Here is a 15598-nt window from a genome sequence, read left to right as displayed (position 1 = left end):
CTGCCGCGTTTCACGAATTTCCCGTGTCTGCAAATGGTCCCTTGCTATTCCTATGGTTTTCAGTGACTACGTCCTCGGAAGTGGACAGTCTCTTCCTCCTCCGTCTATTCTTATGCTACTTCCAGGTCTGCTGACACCTGTCGAGTTTACGTGTTGCTGCTAGTATTGGAAATACCAGTGACATCACTCCTGGGATCATAGCCACACAGGAGCCACCGGAGTCTGACAAACTGACAGACAATGATGGAAATCGTGAAGATAAGTTGCAAAGTTTTTTAAAAGAGAGAGAGGTAAGTTGTTATTAGGCCCGATAAGGCTGATTCTAACTCAGAATGGCCCCACGTGCTATTATCGAACTATCCCCTAGCAGATTTCTTTTGATTGTTATCTCTGTGGAAGCAGACAAGTATTTTGTCCTATGCAGCCTCTGAGTGGGAGCCTCTGGGTGGCTGAGTGCTTACTGTTTTACACTGACTAAATCTAGAAAGATCCATTATTCACTTAAGCAGTCATTTATAAAACATGAGCTGAATAATTGCCTGTGGTAGCACTGTGCTAGACATCGGAGATAAAGCTCCTTCTGGAACTTAAGAAGCGAATAAGAACCGTCAAAAAGATGCACAATTGTGAACTGATCGTATTGAGTAAATAACTAGGCTTTTTAATTTACTGTTGAGCTTTTCTTCCACAAGATTAGAGAAGATTTCAGTTTATTGTCAGTCAACTTGTCGTTGACATTTGTCATTGTCCTTCATATTCAGAAGCTCTTATATACAAAATAAGATGCTCAAGGAGATGCCATGAAAAAAATAAGCTTGGAAGAGGAAACTTAAAAGGACTATTGAGGTACCAACACAAACAAGAGAACAGAATGCTGAGACCATACTCTGTCAGCTGTGTCAGAAAGAGCACATCCTCCTGGCATTATAATATAGGGACAAAGTTTATCTACCTCATCAAGCAAGTGGTATAACAGCTCTGCAGAAAAGCAAGACCCATTGGATTGAACAATCAGGATATAGAACAGTCAAGATATAACTACAGCTGTAGAACATTTGCTTTATTGAGTGAGGTAGTTTATTGTGCCAACCTGGTTGATAAACACGAGGGGTTAATTGAAGGGCGGAGGGATAAATGGCTCTGTGAGCCTCGCCTTTAGAGTTCTTGGGGTCTCTTGCTTTCTGATAGTCGGAGCAGGGTGCAGTTGCCTTAGCCAGTTCCCGGCTTTAGCTGGCAAAGCTCACTTCCTGCAAGAAATCCCTAAGGAGAAGACACATGGACCTACTCTGGGTCAGCCATGGATGCTGGAGGAACCATGTGGAGACCCCTGCTAGCGCTGAGAAGCCTACATGCTCACTGACTTGGCTTTCCACCTGCCGTCAGCATTATTGTGTCTGTTTTGTGAGATGGAGGAGGACTTTGTGGACCGGTGTTGGACATACCGGTTAATGAGTTAATGTTGGACTTGTGGGCTTGGGCAGCACTGGGTTGGGATATTTTCTTGATCTGCACTTAACCTTTATGTAAAACTCACTTATACATGAGTTTCTATGGATTTGTTTCTCTAATGTACCCAGACTACCAGATTGGGTTCAACAACTATTCTACCTCAAAGTAAATCAAATACCATCGTTGCCATTTGTCCAACTTTTAAAATGGCCTTGGGAAATGGAAAGAAATACAGTTCTATAATAACTTAATTTCTATGGATAATTGTATAATCAATTAGGCTCCCCAACCCAGTGAGAGCTTAAAGTAATATAAATATACAGTAGTAAAAATCAGGAGGTGGTGGGTGGATAGTGCGGCAGATGAGAACTGTTGACTGGGAAAATAACAAATAAGGGAAGAAATGTTGGTGAGTGATCAACATATGTCCTGTGTATGTGACTTTACTCAACATATATCAAATCTGTAGATATTTCAATCATTTTAGACATTAAAATTGGCATTATCGCTAAATTGTATTTGTGATTAAATAGTACCCATACTTCACCAATCTTACAAAGCATCTCCTTTTCCATTGTTAAGACATTGACAATAATTTTACTTGTTAAAATATTACAAATAATAAAAATTAAGAGTCAGGAATAACTATACAGTAGCATCAAATCCAATATTTTAATTAAGCAACACCTTGCTAAGACATCATGAGTGATTGTTTAGCTAAATCTATACTCGAGTAAATATTTTTCCCTCTGTTTTATAAGTGCACTTTGTACTGAAGAGAGCACTTTGAATGTGGAATCCTTTATATTTCAGCATGTCATTCCAAATATTTGAACTTACAGAAGGATGTCTTTCAAATACTGTTTTCAAAAGTCTTGAATTAGTTTGAATGATGCTACATTTTCCATTATCACAGAGTTACCGGGCGGCAAACACTCCATAAACTTGTCAGGAGTCAGGGAAGGAGCCTTTCCATGTGACAGGAAGAAGAGTCCACATTCAAACATGTTCTATAGAGACATTTATATTAAGCATTAAACAGGACAAAGACAATTAAAAAGACATTTTATTGGGGGCTCATACAACTCATCACAATCCGTACATAAATCGATTATGACAAGTACATTTGTAGATTTGTTGCCATCCTCATTTTCAAAATGTTTTCTTTCTCCATTTCCCCCTTCCTCCCTTATGAACGCTTGATAATTTATAAACAAAGATAAAATTCTTAATCATCCCAGATGATTCACAGTTTTGATGATATCGGATAGGGAAAACGGAAATCATCAGAAGATCTTGATTGGTGGCAGTCAATTAATCACTTCACAAGTGGGACAACAGAAGCAGGACCTGCACTAGGATACCATAATGGTATGCTAGCAAAGGTTACTGGATTGGTTGGACGATGTGATGGTCGCCTTCCTGGTGGTCAGTGTGCCTCTGCCTCATGGGCTGCTCTGACTCAGAATTCACTTGATGGCAGTGGGGTTTGTTTTTGTTTTTAGTTTTATTACCTACGATACAACAGTTTTTGAGGAATCATTTAGTGTTTATAAATAACACTTATCATTCAAGTAGTGGTGATGATTATGGTGATAATAATTTGATGATGATGATGATGATCTAATCTAAGCTCTCTGACTCTGTTTTTCATGTAAGCTCCCCAGAGTACCATTCAAAGAGGGATAGTCTATCTGCCAAGTAGTGATTTAAAATTACTTGTATAACTCACATTAATAAAGGGGATCTGATTTATAATTCTTAATGTTACTGTGGCAGTTACACAATCTGTCAACTTTTGAAGGGGTGAAGTTGCTCCTGTCGCTCAGGTTGCAGCTTGATGGCCTCATTTGGAGGTGTGAAAGAGCTAAATAACCCACTGGAGGTCAGACCCAGACACTCTGCTTTGTATTCCTGTTGACGAGCCACATGGAGCTATGCTGATGGAGCCAGAGTCCTGGAGCTGGAGGAAACACCTGGCAACCTCAGCGGTGCTGAGATGCTTCCACCACCACTAGATCCACATGACTTTCCACCCACTTGCCTGTGATCTTGCATTCGGCATCACTGCATGTGTTGCATGAGTTTGAAGAGGACTTCATAGATTGGTGTTGGACTTATGGACTTGATCTGAATAGGGATGGGATGTATTCTTTTTAAAATTATTTTATTGGGGACTCATACAACTCTTATCACAATCCAAGCATGCATCCATTGCGTCAAGCACATTTGTGGTGGAGTCCAATCTATCAATTAGGTCACAGCCTAATGATACCTCCTTGGGATGTAGCCTGTTTATAAGAGAGACACTCAGCAGACAGTGTAAGACATGACAAAATAATAGTAATTTATAAATTATCAAGGGTTTGTGAGGGGGGGCAGGAAGGGAGGGGGAAATATGAAGAGCTGAAAACAAGGGCTGAAGTAGAAAGCAAATGTTTTGAGAATGATGGGGGCAACAAATGTACAAATGTGCTTGACACAACGGATGGATGGATGGATTGTGATGAGCTGTATGAGCCCCCAATAAAATGATTTTTAAAAAGAGAGAGAGACTTAGAATTTCTACTCTCTGGCCCCTTTGCCTTCCTTCAGACTGGGACTCTGTGTCGACCGCCATGGGTGGCCTCATGTGGGCTGCTGACCCTGGGTGCCAACTGGGAACTTTTGATGCCCTGTCATGACTCCATGGACCTTGGATCCACACAACTTAAGTAACACCTGCTGGCCCATGACCTTCCTGATCCCTGCTTCATCCTTCTGCATCATTGGCCTGCAGCTATGAAGTCTGAAGATGACCCCAGCTCGCATTGGACCATGGACTTGAGTTGATCTGGCCTGGAATGCCTTCTTGATACACGTTCTTCTTAAATAGATACTAGTGTCATTGGTTTTGGTTCTCTAGACATCCCAGCCTAAAACACTAACACACCTACAAGGGCAGTTCTACCCAGAAATATAGGGTCACTGTGAGTTGGTATTGAATTGATGACAGTGAGTTTGCTTTTTGAGTTATAATACAATGGAAGTGCTATTTTATATTACAATTATTTTTAAAGCAATAATTAAGACTGCTATAAAGCGAGAATATCTGGAAAGACTGGGTGCTTCCTTGTTCTAGGATTTCAAACCTCAGTGGGGAAAATGATAATGTCATTTCTAAGGTTTGAGTAATCAGAGAATCAGGCAAATTTCAGCCAGATCAAATTTTATCACCTTTATGTTTATCTGTCTCCAAAATTCACTGTAATTCCCATGCGCCGGCCTTACCTGAATATGTCTAATCTTTCTCTGTTATACGATAGCGTTTAAGCTATCATGTATCTTTTAAATTGTGTTTTGACTTGCTAAATGCCTACGGAGCTCTCTGGCTTCACCCAGATGTCACTTCCTAATGGATATGCCCGATTTATACCCTTGTTTGCTTTGTTTTTCATAATGAACCAAAAAAGACAACTTGCTTTTCACATGGAGAAGAGACAAAGATGAAATTGGAAGATTCTTTCCTCTAACAGAAAACAAAATTCAGTTTGAGTGTGTATCTTGCAGTGTTGTTGACATTCGTTTGACTATTGTGGTAGTCATACTTTATGTCAGCTGAAGCTGTGTGAGATGTATGGGTGGATTCCAACCTATCATTCAGGTCATAGCTTGATGATTCCTCCTTGGGGCATGAGCCTTTTTTATAAAAGAGATAGTGGCAAGTTCTCTTTATCATTGCCCCTTCTGTATTCCCCCTATCAGAGACTCTGTGTCTGCTTCCAGGGCCCAGCCCCATGTGGGCCACGAACCCTCAGAGCCAACCTGGGAGTTGTTGGTGCCTTGCCTGTTTTCCAGTGATCTTGGATCCACATGGCTCAGCACTCATTGGCCTGTGATCTCCCTGCAGCCTTTTCCACCTTTTGGCAGCATCAGCCTTCAGTTACGTGACTCTGAAGAGGAACAGCATCAGACCCAGGGATTTTAGTTGGACTGGGCTGTGCTGTCTTCTTGACATGAAATTACTTCTTGTCCTGACATAAAGTTTGTTGCCACCACAACAATTCACCTGCTTACATAGCCATCTCAGTGTGCCAGTTTGGGGCAAAAAGCATCATGCCTCTCTTGCCCCATGCACCTTACTCACCTGACCTCACTCCATGTGACTTCTTTTTGTTTCTGCGAATGAAGAGGGACATGATAGGACAGTGATTTGACGACGTGAAAGAGATGGAGAAAAAAAAAATGAGTGAGGTGCTGTCTGTCATTCAAACCCATGAGTTTGAAAAATGTTCCCAAAATGGAATCGCTTACTTGACAAGTGTATTAAATGAAATTGAGAGCACTTTGAAGGTGATAAAGATGTTGGTTTGTCTTTTAAATTAAATACATAGTTTTTGGGGGGGAAATCCCATTTTTTGTGGGGGGGGGTTGTGGTTGTGGGTCCCTCCTCATAAATATGAGTGTCAAAAACAGTCACAGAATAAAGTCTGTAATCCTTGAAATCCAAATGTCTTTGAAAGGGGCTTGTCACAAGAGCTTTTCAAAGATCTTTTTCATGGTTACTAAGCACAAAGCAGAATTCCACTCTTATAAATGTTGTTAGTCTCCAAATTTAGATAAATTTTCTTATAAGTAGTTTTTCACTAGAACTACTAACTCAAAGAGTTTGATTTTTCATGTTGCCAACAGACATCCATTTATTAGAATGAATAAAAAACAGCAGCCCTAGAAAATTCTGTGTCTTAGCAAAGGAATTTAGGAAAGGATATGTTCTTATAAGACCTTTCTGAAGTCTAAAATCGTTTGCTCCTATGGAAACCTTCCAGAATGCCCCAAATGGTCCAGATTTTAGCATCTTTTACTTACAACTATGCTAATTACAATAGTTACTATGACACAATGTGCCTTTTAATGATTTCTCTTGCTAGGCCTTTCACTCCCAAGCCACGGAGACCCATTTCTTTTGATCACTGTTGTATCTTTTGCATGTAGCATACAGATCAATGCAAGCAAAATATCAGGCAGTCCTGACTACTCAAAGTACCTGAGTTCTTTGGGGTTGATTGGGTTTATTTGGCAACAGAGGATTCAGGTTGAATGTCCTAATATAAAAGAATCTTAAGAAGCATGTGCAGCTGTGATGAGAAAATAGAATTGTGGAGGTTGAAGACAGTAAGTTAGAGCTGGCAGTTGAAGCTAACCATTGGTGTGAATACTCAAGACAAAAAGGAAAGAGGAGTAAAAATGAAAATTAAATCTGTTGAGTAGCAAAGAGTTGTGGGTGGGGAAGATGAAGGTACTTAAGACAAGAGAGAAGAGACTTTGCAGGAGAAAGGCAATGGAGACATCGCATGTCATGGTGCATCCTGGTTTTTGTTACAGTGGTTGTGGGTTGCCTCACTTTCTTTTGGGGGGCAGGTACTAATTTTGTAGAAGTCTGTAAAGTTTTTTCCATTATCATCTCAGATTTACCTCTCAGATTCTCCAGTGAAAATGTTCCTTGTAGACTAAGTCCAGTCTGCTGTAGTCATCCAGGCAGCAGATTAAGTCTCCAGTAAGTAAAGACAGGGAGTCCTTGGATAGGGCAAATGGTTAGAACATTGACTGATAATCAAAAGTTGACAGTTTGAGTCCATCCAGAAGTGCCTCACAAGAAAGGCTTGGCTATTTACTGCAAAAATATCAGCCATTAAGAACCTTATGCTGCACAGGTCTGCTCTGCTTCATGGGGCCACCCTGAGTAATTTGTTTGGGTTTTGGTTTTGAAACAGTTATACTGATGAGGCCCTCGCACAGAGCCCTGCCCCTATAGCATGTTATGACCATGTGGTATAAGATGCTAATGCCTAATTTTCAGGTTTAATTTATTTTGTTGCAAGGGCTGAGCAGATAATTGTGGATTAGAATGTGATTAGTACCTTGATCTAGGGTAGAAAACTCACTGCCATTAATAGGACAACCAGAACTTTCCCTTTTGGGATTCTAAGACTTTAAATCTTTACAGAAACAGACTCTTGGGAGCAGCTGATAGGTTTGAACTGATGACCTTGTGGTTAACAGCTCAAGACTCTTTCTAAGGCAAAAGGAGACCCCAAATGCAATATAATGTATGGCGACCCATTTCTTAAGTCTTAAAGAGGACCAATACAAATTTCCAAATAAATTCAGATGCAGGAGATCATCAGCATAATGATGTCTAAAGATTGACAGTCATGAAGCTACTTAAATAGGACAGGGAACACAAAGGAAATTGGCATAAAATCATGATTGGCAGCAGATCAATTCATTCACAAGATTGTTTTATGGGCCTCCAACCATGTAGGTCAGGGTATGATTCAAGATCATGTGACCCTACTCTTCCAGTTTCTATCAAGAGCCTTCAGGCAAGTTCCTGAGCGTGAGACTGGAGGTAGGGTCAGCAAACTCACTCTGCCTGAGGGAAAAGCTTGGTTTTGGGGGCAAGGTACTGAGTTGCTATCTTCAAGGTTCATGGTTCAAACACACCAGTTACTCTTCAGGAGTAAGATGAGGCTGTGCACTTCTGTAAAGATTTAAAAGTTTCAGACACCCAAAAGAACAGTTCTACTTCGTTCTATAGAGTCATTATGAGTTGGAATCAACTCAATGGCATTGAGTTTTGTTTTGTTTTTAATCAATGATCAGAAAGAACTCAGTGGAACCTGGATGTATGTGGACACTCAGTTTCCCCTGAAAACTATGTTGTTTTCATTGTTGTTGGGTTTCATTAAGTGATTGGTGGCCCATGGTGACCCCATGCACAACAGAAGGAAACACTACCCAGTCTTCCACCATCTTCACAATTGCCCTTATGCTTGAGCCCATTGTTGCAGCCACTGTGTCCATCTCGTTGGCCCATCTCGTTGAGAGCCTTCCTCTTTTCTGCTGCCACTCTATTGTAAAGTGGAGACTTCCACAAACTGAGTGCTCAGCATTTAAATTCTAAAACACTCTTCTCAACAAAAAACTCAAGGGCTGCGACTCAAGTTGGAACTGTACTTGTATAGACTCTTCATACTGACAATGCTTGGAGTGCTGGATCACTGGAAAAAATTGATAATGATGATGATAAAGATGGTGATACTGCAATCATCCTATGCTCCAGGGGGGTGATTGGCAGTGCTATAGTTCTTTGTTTACATGGGTTTTTGCTTTCCTGCTTGTAGCTTGCTTTTTTTCCTTTCCCTTTTTTTTTTCCCATTCTTTTTGGGAGTGTGTCTGTTGCTTGGTTGCTGGTTGCTTACAGCTGCTATTGATTCAGTTGGTCTTATAGGGTTGTGATTTTGTCATATTACAATTACCAAAATAAACCCGAGATGTGCAAACCCCATGGACAAGCAGATGGAGTCTGGGGCTCCTACTTAACTCTAGTACTAAGTTAAGAATAGTTCGTTCTGATAATATGGCCCGGCTCGGTACTCACCTTTATGAAATAATCACTGAAGATAAAGGTGCTACAGCAAAGTGTGTTAAAGAAAGTGGATGATGTCTGGCTAACAATCAGAATAGTTACTGGGGTCTTACAGGCTTGTATTCAAACATCTAGCCATCTATGTAGCCATCAAAGCGAGGAGTCAACTAAGCACACATGTAAGAGGCACACCAGTTTTTATGATCCAGTGAGGACAATTACCAAATTTGAATGTGGTTCAGGGAAAAGTATCAGAGTTAAAATTATGAACACCTAATTTGTATAAGGTTATGGAGGTCAGTAGGAGCCCAAACACCATCTGCGGGGTTGCTAGTGAGACTGAGCCACTAGCAGAGCCTCTCCAGCAAAGGCCAGTCTCCAACATGATTATGCTGGGTGGGACTAAAAACTGGGCGGTTGAGCTCCCTATAGAAGCAACTGGAATTCGTTGTGGGTGCAAGTATCCTTTACTTGTTCCATGACAGAAATGTACTCCCTGGCTTTTTGAATGTTGACGGGGTCTTTTCATTCTTACTTATTGTTTGTGTTTTGGTCTTTGTGTTGTTGTTATTTTATCCTTACCACGTTACTTCAATTTGTTTTAATCGTTTCTGTTGGTTTTCCCAGTGTGTGGAGCACAGGAGTGGATGCATAGTGATAATAATTGATTCAGGGGTTTCTAGGAGATGCAGCGGTGAGGAAAGATGGTGGGTAGATGATAAGGAGGGAAGGGGAATTTGAAGAATACAAAGTGAAGGCAGGAGGGGGACGGAGAATAAGAATTGATTGTGATTGCACAATTCATTTTAAAGGTGATTAAATCATGGTGGCAGGTGGGAATGTTCTGAATTTGATCTGATAATGATTGTACAATTCTCTTTGATATGAATGAATGATTGAGCTATTCAATTGTATGATATAGAAATTATGTTTAAAATTGTATGGTATGTAAATATGTAATTGATTTTTTAATTGAATAAATAAATAAATAAATACAACACTCCTGTTTCCTTTCCTACCTGTACAATTTAGAATGCTCAACCGTGCAAAAAGCAAAAATCCCTAAGGATACATACACACATAGGGAAAAGATTATGCTTCTTGAGTATTCATTAACAATGAAATGAAAATTCTTCTGCATTAACCTAGCCTTCTGGTACAGTTGAACATGGTTGTTTTAATAATAAACTGCTGGAATTATGCAGTCTTTCTTGAACACTCCAAGAAGTTTTGGGCATGACCTTGATAATTACTGTTTCAATTTATCAAGATTTATCACAGTAGGTATTTTCTCTTAAAGTCCAAATAATTAAATAGCTGTGCTTCATAGTAAATCCCTTTGAATATAAGGTTATAGGGGAAAATATCAGTTTTTCCATTTTTATATTGAAAAAAAGCTTTAATCGACCATTTAATTGAAGGCTTTAATTGCAGGCATTAATTGCCAGTAGTTGTTAGGTGCCGTCAAGATGGTTTAGATTCATCATGACCCCGAATGATGAAGTAGAACTGTACCACAAGAGGTGCAATGGTGAAGCCAATCCAAAGGTTGGTGGTTTGAAGCTACTAGCAATTCTGTATGTGTGTGTGGGGGCGGGGGGGTGGGGGGATGTGTGTGTGTGGAGGGGGGTGAGTAGGGAGAACAAGTGATGTACTCCTGTAAAGATTACATCTAGGACACCCTGTAAGACTCTGCTCTGTTTTATAGTGCTGCTGGGAGTCAGAGCTGACTCAATGATAGATAACAGCAAAAATCTTTACAGGAGACGGTGTCAGGTCTTTCTATGGTGGTGCTATTGGATGGGTTCAAACTGCCAACCTTTTACTTTGCATGTAAGTTCTGCCAGCAGGGCTATTTGAACAGTGGTATCTTTATTTCAGAAAGAATATATGCTACTTATTCTAAAAAACAAACAAACGAACCATATTTAGTTTTCCTCAGAGGATTTGCTTTAACCAAGAACTTACTGCATCTATTAAACTTTGTCCTTTAGTTAAAAATCAACCTATCCAAGTGGCAATTATCCTTACAAATGCTAAATCTCACTTATAAATAAAAGAAAATCAAGTTAAACGGATACAGGTATACCAATTGTTTGTTTGTATTTGTTTTTTCCTGGTAGATGTGAGACTGTGAGAAATGGACACACGTATACATTGATGGTAGAAGTGGAGCAATCTGGGAATATCCAATTGCTGAGGAGTCAACTCCAACTTACAGTGAACCCATAAGACACAGAAGAGTTTCCCCTGCAAATTGTGGGGATGGAAACATGGAAGCAGATGACCTCATCTTTGTCCCGTAAAGTGGCTGTGGGCACAAATCGCCAGTCTTCAGTTAACAGTTCATTGCTTACCCAACAGCACACTCGAGCACCTTCATTAGTTATTAGGGAAGTGCAAATTACAATCACAATTAAATATCACTGTGCATGAATGTCTTACTCCCCCCAAAAACTGCCACCACAACCAAACAAACCCATTATCATTGATATAGGGTTTGTTATTCTACAGGGTTTTCCTAGCTTCAAATCTTCAAGAAAGGAGATAGCTTCATGTTTGGACCAGGTGGTGGGTTTGAACCACCGATTTTGGTTAGCCACTTAGCATTTACCTGGGAGTGCCAGCAGGACTCCTTATGCACGTATTAGGACAGCACAAATTAAAGAGACTGACTGACGGTGACAAGTGTTCTTGAGCAAGAAATGTAGTTTGGCGTTTCCTTTAAACACATGGTCCAGTTTCTCTACTACTAGGTATTTGCCTAAGATAAGTAAAAGCTTATGTGCATACAAAGAAGTTATTCATAGCAACTTTATTCATAGTAGGTAAAGAATGAAAATAGCTGAGATGTTCACTGAAAAAAAAAAAAAAAGGATGGGTGATCCTGCTGGATACTAGCCCCCAGGAAGGGAACACAGAAGATATGGGTGCTCTAACAAAGTGTGGTGAAGAAGTTGGAGGGTGTCCGGCTGTCACATAAAATGCATCTGAGGTCTTAAAGACTTGTTTCCAAACAAACAGTCTTCTAGGTGAGATGTCAACTAAGGCTACATGGAAGTCCAGCATCAGTCACCGAAGGATTCTACGTCATGTAACTGGAAGTTGAAGGAGGGAATGGCATCATTCCCTAAATTGTGATCATCTGCTTTGCAGAAGACTATGGATGAGGTGGGAGTCCAGGATCCATTTGTGGGATCTACATAGGAAAAAAGCCTCCGGGGATGTCCCTCTACTCATAAGAGATGGAAGGGGGAAGTGGTTCCCAAATAGAGCGCACTGGAGAAATGACCAGGGAAGATCAAAATGATACACCTGACTTGAGTGATTCAAACCTTATCTCTTGACCTCCCCTCTGATGCACGTTGGGCCTGATCTGGTTTTCAACATTTTCTGCATTTTTTTGTTTGTTCATATTGGGGTTTATTTCAGATGTGCTGTGTCATCGGAGGTCACCCTCTGTAATTTTTATTATGAGTTTTTCTGTTTGCCAGTATATGAAACCTAGGGTTGATGAACCTGTAGGGACAGCAGGTAGAATAAGGATTTCTGGGGGACAGTGGTGTGGGGGGCTGGCTAAAGGGAGCTGATGTCAAGGAGTTCAGGAAGGGAAAGAATGTTTTGAAACTGATTGCTGTAGCAATTGTACAGTACTGCTTGATGTGATGGTACTATGGAATGGTATTATATCTGTTTTAACTTCCAGTTAAATGGTTTTGAAAAAATGGATGGAAAAAAATGGATGGATAAATAGTTGTGGTATATCCATACAATGGAATATTTCTCCGTAATGAAGAGACATGAACTAATGATATAAGCAATAATACAAATGAGTCTCAAAATGATTATGTTAAGTGAAACAAGCCAGACTAAAAGAGTACATTCTACCTGATATAAAATTATGGGAAATGCAAGCTAATCTGTCCTAATCTAAAGCCTATGAGTGCTTACCAAGGGGCCAGGCAGGGAGGAAGGGAATGAGGAGAGGCTGGTTGGCAGCATTACAAAGGGACTCAAGGAAACCTTTTGGGTGAGGGGCCTAGGTGCATACTCCAGAGCCTACTACGGCTTGGAGGCTTGTTTGAATCACAACTGACTCAATGTCAGTGAGATTAAGGTTGTTTCTCATTTGCCACCTTTTTATAACATCAAATTTAGCCATTGTATTTATCCTCATTAAACGTATTTTACATTTGTTTGTATGGTGTAGTACTGCAAGAATACAAAGAGCTTGAGTTTAGCAGAGATTTTGCTCAGCATTGCTTTACATTTTATGTGCAACACTTGTCCCATACATGCTCACCGAGTTAAAACAAGTCTTGTGGTCTAATTTGGCTGCAGCTAGGTCAAATAGTAGCGAAGATGCCATCAACAATAACCCATTCCCAATACCATCAGGTGTTAGTCTGGGTACTTTAGAGAAACAAATCCACAGAACCTCATGTGTAAGAGAGAGTTTTATATAAAGGTTAAGTGCACATCAAGAAAATCTCAAACCACTGTATCAACAAGACAGGTGCCATCAACAATAACCCAACAATCAGAAGAGTTGGTCTCCTTCAAGTTCAGTAAACCTGAAGAAGATTCCCTGGCACAGGGAGAATACATTCTCAAAGACGTAACTATCATGATTATTGTGGGTGGTCATCCTTGTTTTCCCCCAGTTTATGGAAGACAGCTTTCAATTTTGAGTCTTTTTATGGTACACTTATCTAGATGAAGCTCTTAATTCTTTATGTACCTAATAAATATTTTTTAGATCCTCACAACACCATTTAAGCAGTCCAATTGCACCAATCTTGTTAATTTTCCACTCCTGCCTGGCAGCATTTCCAACGCCATTGACTACAAATTGACCATAAAAGCAAGCTGCTTGCAGATGTGTGTTCTCTAATTTCCATTCTTGTTGCTCCTTCCTTGTTGCCTCCTCCTGTTTCCTGATCATATATTATCAGACTACCTCATAGGAGTTTCAGCAGCTTGTGGAATATTCTATAATTTGAGTGTGTAAGAAAAACCCAGTAAGTATTTATAGTCTCAGAAATGTAGCGATTCTACTCTATCCTATCGAGTCACTATGAGTTATAATTGCCTTGATGGTATAGGTAGTCATGGGAGATACACATAGAGCAGGCACTAATATGTCTGATTTTAACTTATTGGGACTGATATTTATGCAATCACAAAACCTTATACATCTCCAACAACTAGGAACTTTTAGAATTATTACAAGTATTCTGATGTTATCTCAATCATGTCACTAGGCATAAGACAGACGAATACTTGGTCTACTAGCTGAGTCCATGCATATTTCAGAATGATTTGTATTGTTTTCTAAATGATTTTAAAATGCTTACTGACATTCATGTATAATACAATTCAATTGTTTAAATATATTAAAAGGAGTTGCACACTTATCACTACAAGCAATTTTAGATCGTGTCTCCATTCTTGTATCCTTTGTAATCAACTCCTCATTTCTCCCCCAACCTCGCCTGTCATAACCCTAAAAACACAGAAACTCACTACCAAGTCATTCCTACCTATAGGACAGGGTGGAACTGTAGCAGTGGGTTTCCAAGTCCCAAGGAGTGGCTGGTAGTTCTAACCTTTGGGTTAGAGCATGTAACCCCTATCCCAGCAAGGCTGCTGTTAAATTTTAAGCTATTCCTGCAGTGACCCATTTCCAAGGCCATGTGGGGACTCTGGAAATGGATTTTGAACTTTCATTGGCATCTATAGGCTTCTGAAAAACAGATGCTCAAAATCTGAGCTCTGATACAATTCCCTCTGGTCTTGGATCTTATACTATTTACTGTCCTTGAATGAAACAGGCTAGAATGCTTCATTTGTGTGGACTTTCATGACACCTCACATAGATGGCTACTTATGTTAAAATAAGTAGAATGCCTTGGCTAAGAAATTACATCTAATCTATTTTATTGGTACTTTTAGTCTTTTCCCTTAAAGGAGTACATGTGATTTATAAAAGATGGAATATAAAATGTGATATAAATCAAAAGCTTAAAATTTACATAACTTATTTGTACTATGAAAAACATTCATACCTTTCCATTGGTGAACGCCTTTGCTTCCTAGAAAAAATTAATTGTTTAAAACTAGTTTTCTCAAATAAAATATTAAACTATTAAAAAAGTATTCTCCATGATATCTTAGGTACTGATTGTCATGGTAGTGTTTATTTTAAGAAGTATTTCCATCTCAAATCTTTACATTAGCTAGAATTAGTAAATTAGACAATCACTGAGTTTACAAAAAACAAAATATGTTGATATCTTTGTTTACTTGAAAAGGGGGTTATACTTAAAGAACCAAAGATTGGCAGGATACAGTATTCTTATTCTTTTTTGTTTGTTTTTTTGTGTTATTGTTTGAAGTGAGCTTGTTTGTCCCAAGGCGCCAAGTCCACTTCAGTTTCACTTTCCTCCTTTTTCCTTTAAGCCCCTCAGACCACTGTTTAGGTTTGAGGCCTAAGGAATCTGGAGGGAAGTATTCTTACTCTTTTTATGGAACTTGATCCTGCCACTTTATTTTCATTATAACTCTAGCCAAAAGGAGCAAGCTATTATGTGGCCTCAATAGAGGAAATGCTAGATACTTCTTCAGAGTGGATCCATTGCCACAAACCTTTCCTTTTTCACTCAGGTGATGGCTCTATGATTCTAACATTTACAAGTAAGTTCTAAAGTTCCCAATGATTTTTTAAGAACCACATGA

The sequence above is a fragment of the Tenrec ecaudatus genome, chromosome 6, assembly GCF_050624435.1.
Source record: "Tenrec ecaudatus isolate mTenEca1 chromosome 6, mTenEca1.hap1, whole genome shotgun sequence".
In the NCBI taxonomy this organism is placed as follows: Eukaryota; Metazoa; Chordata; class Mammalia; order Afrosoricida; family Tenrecidae; genus Tenrec; species Tenrec ecaudatus.
The sequence above is the reverse complement of the archived record's forward strand: the minus strand, read 5'-3'. Positions refer to the sequence as shown.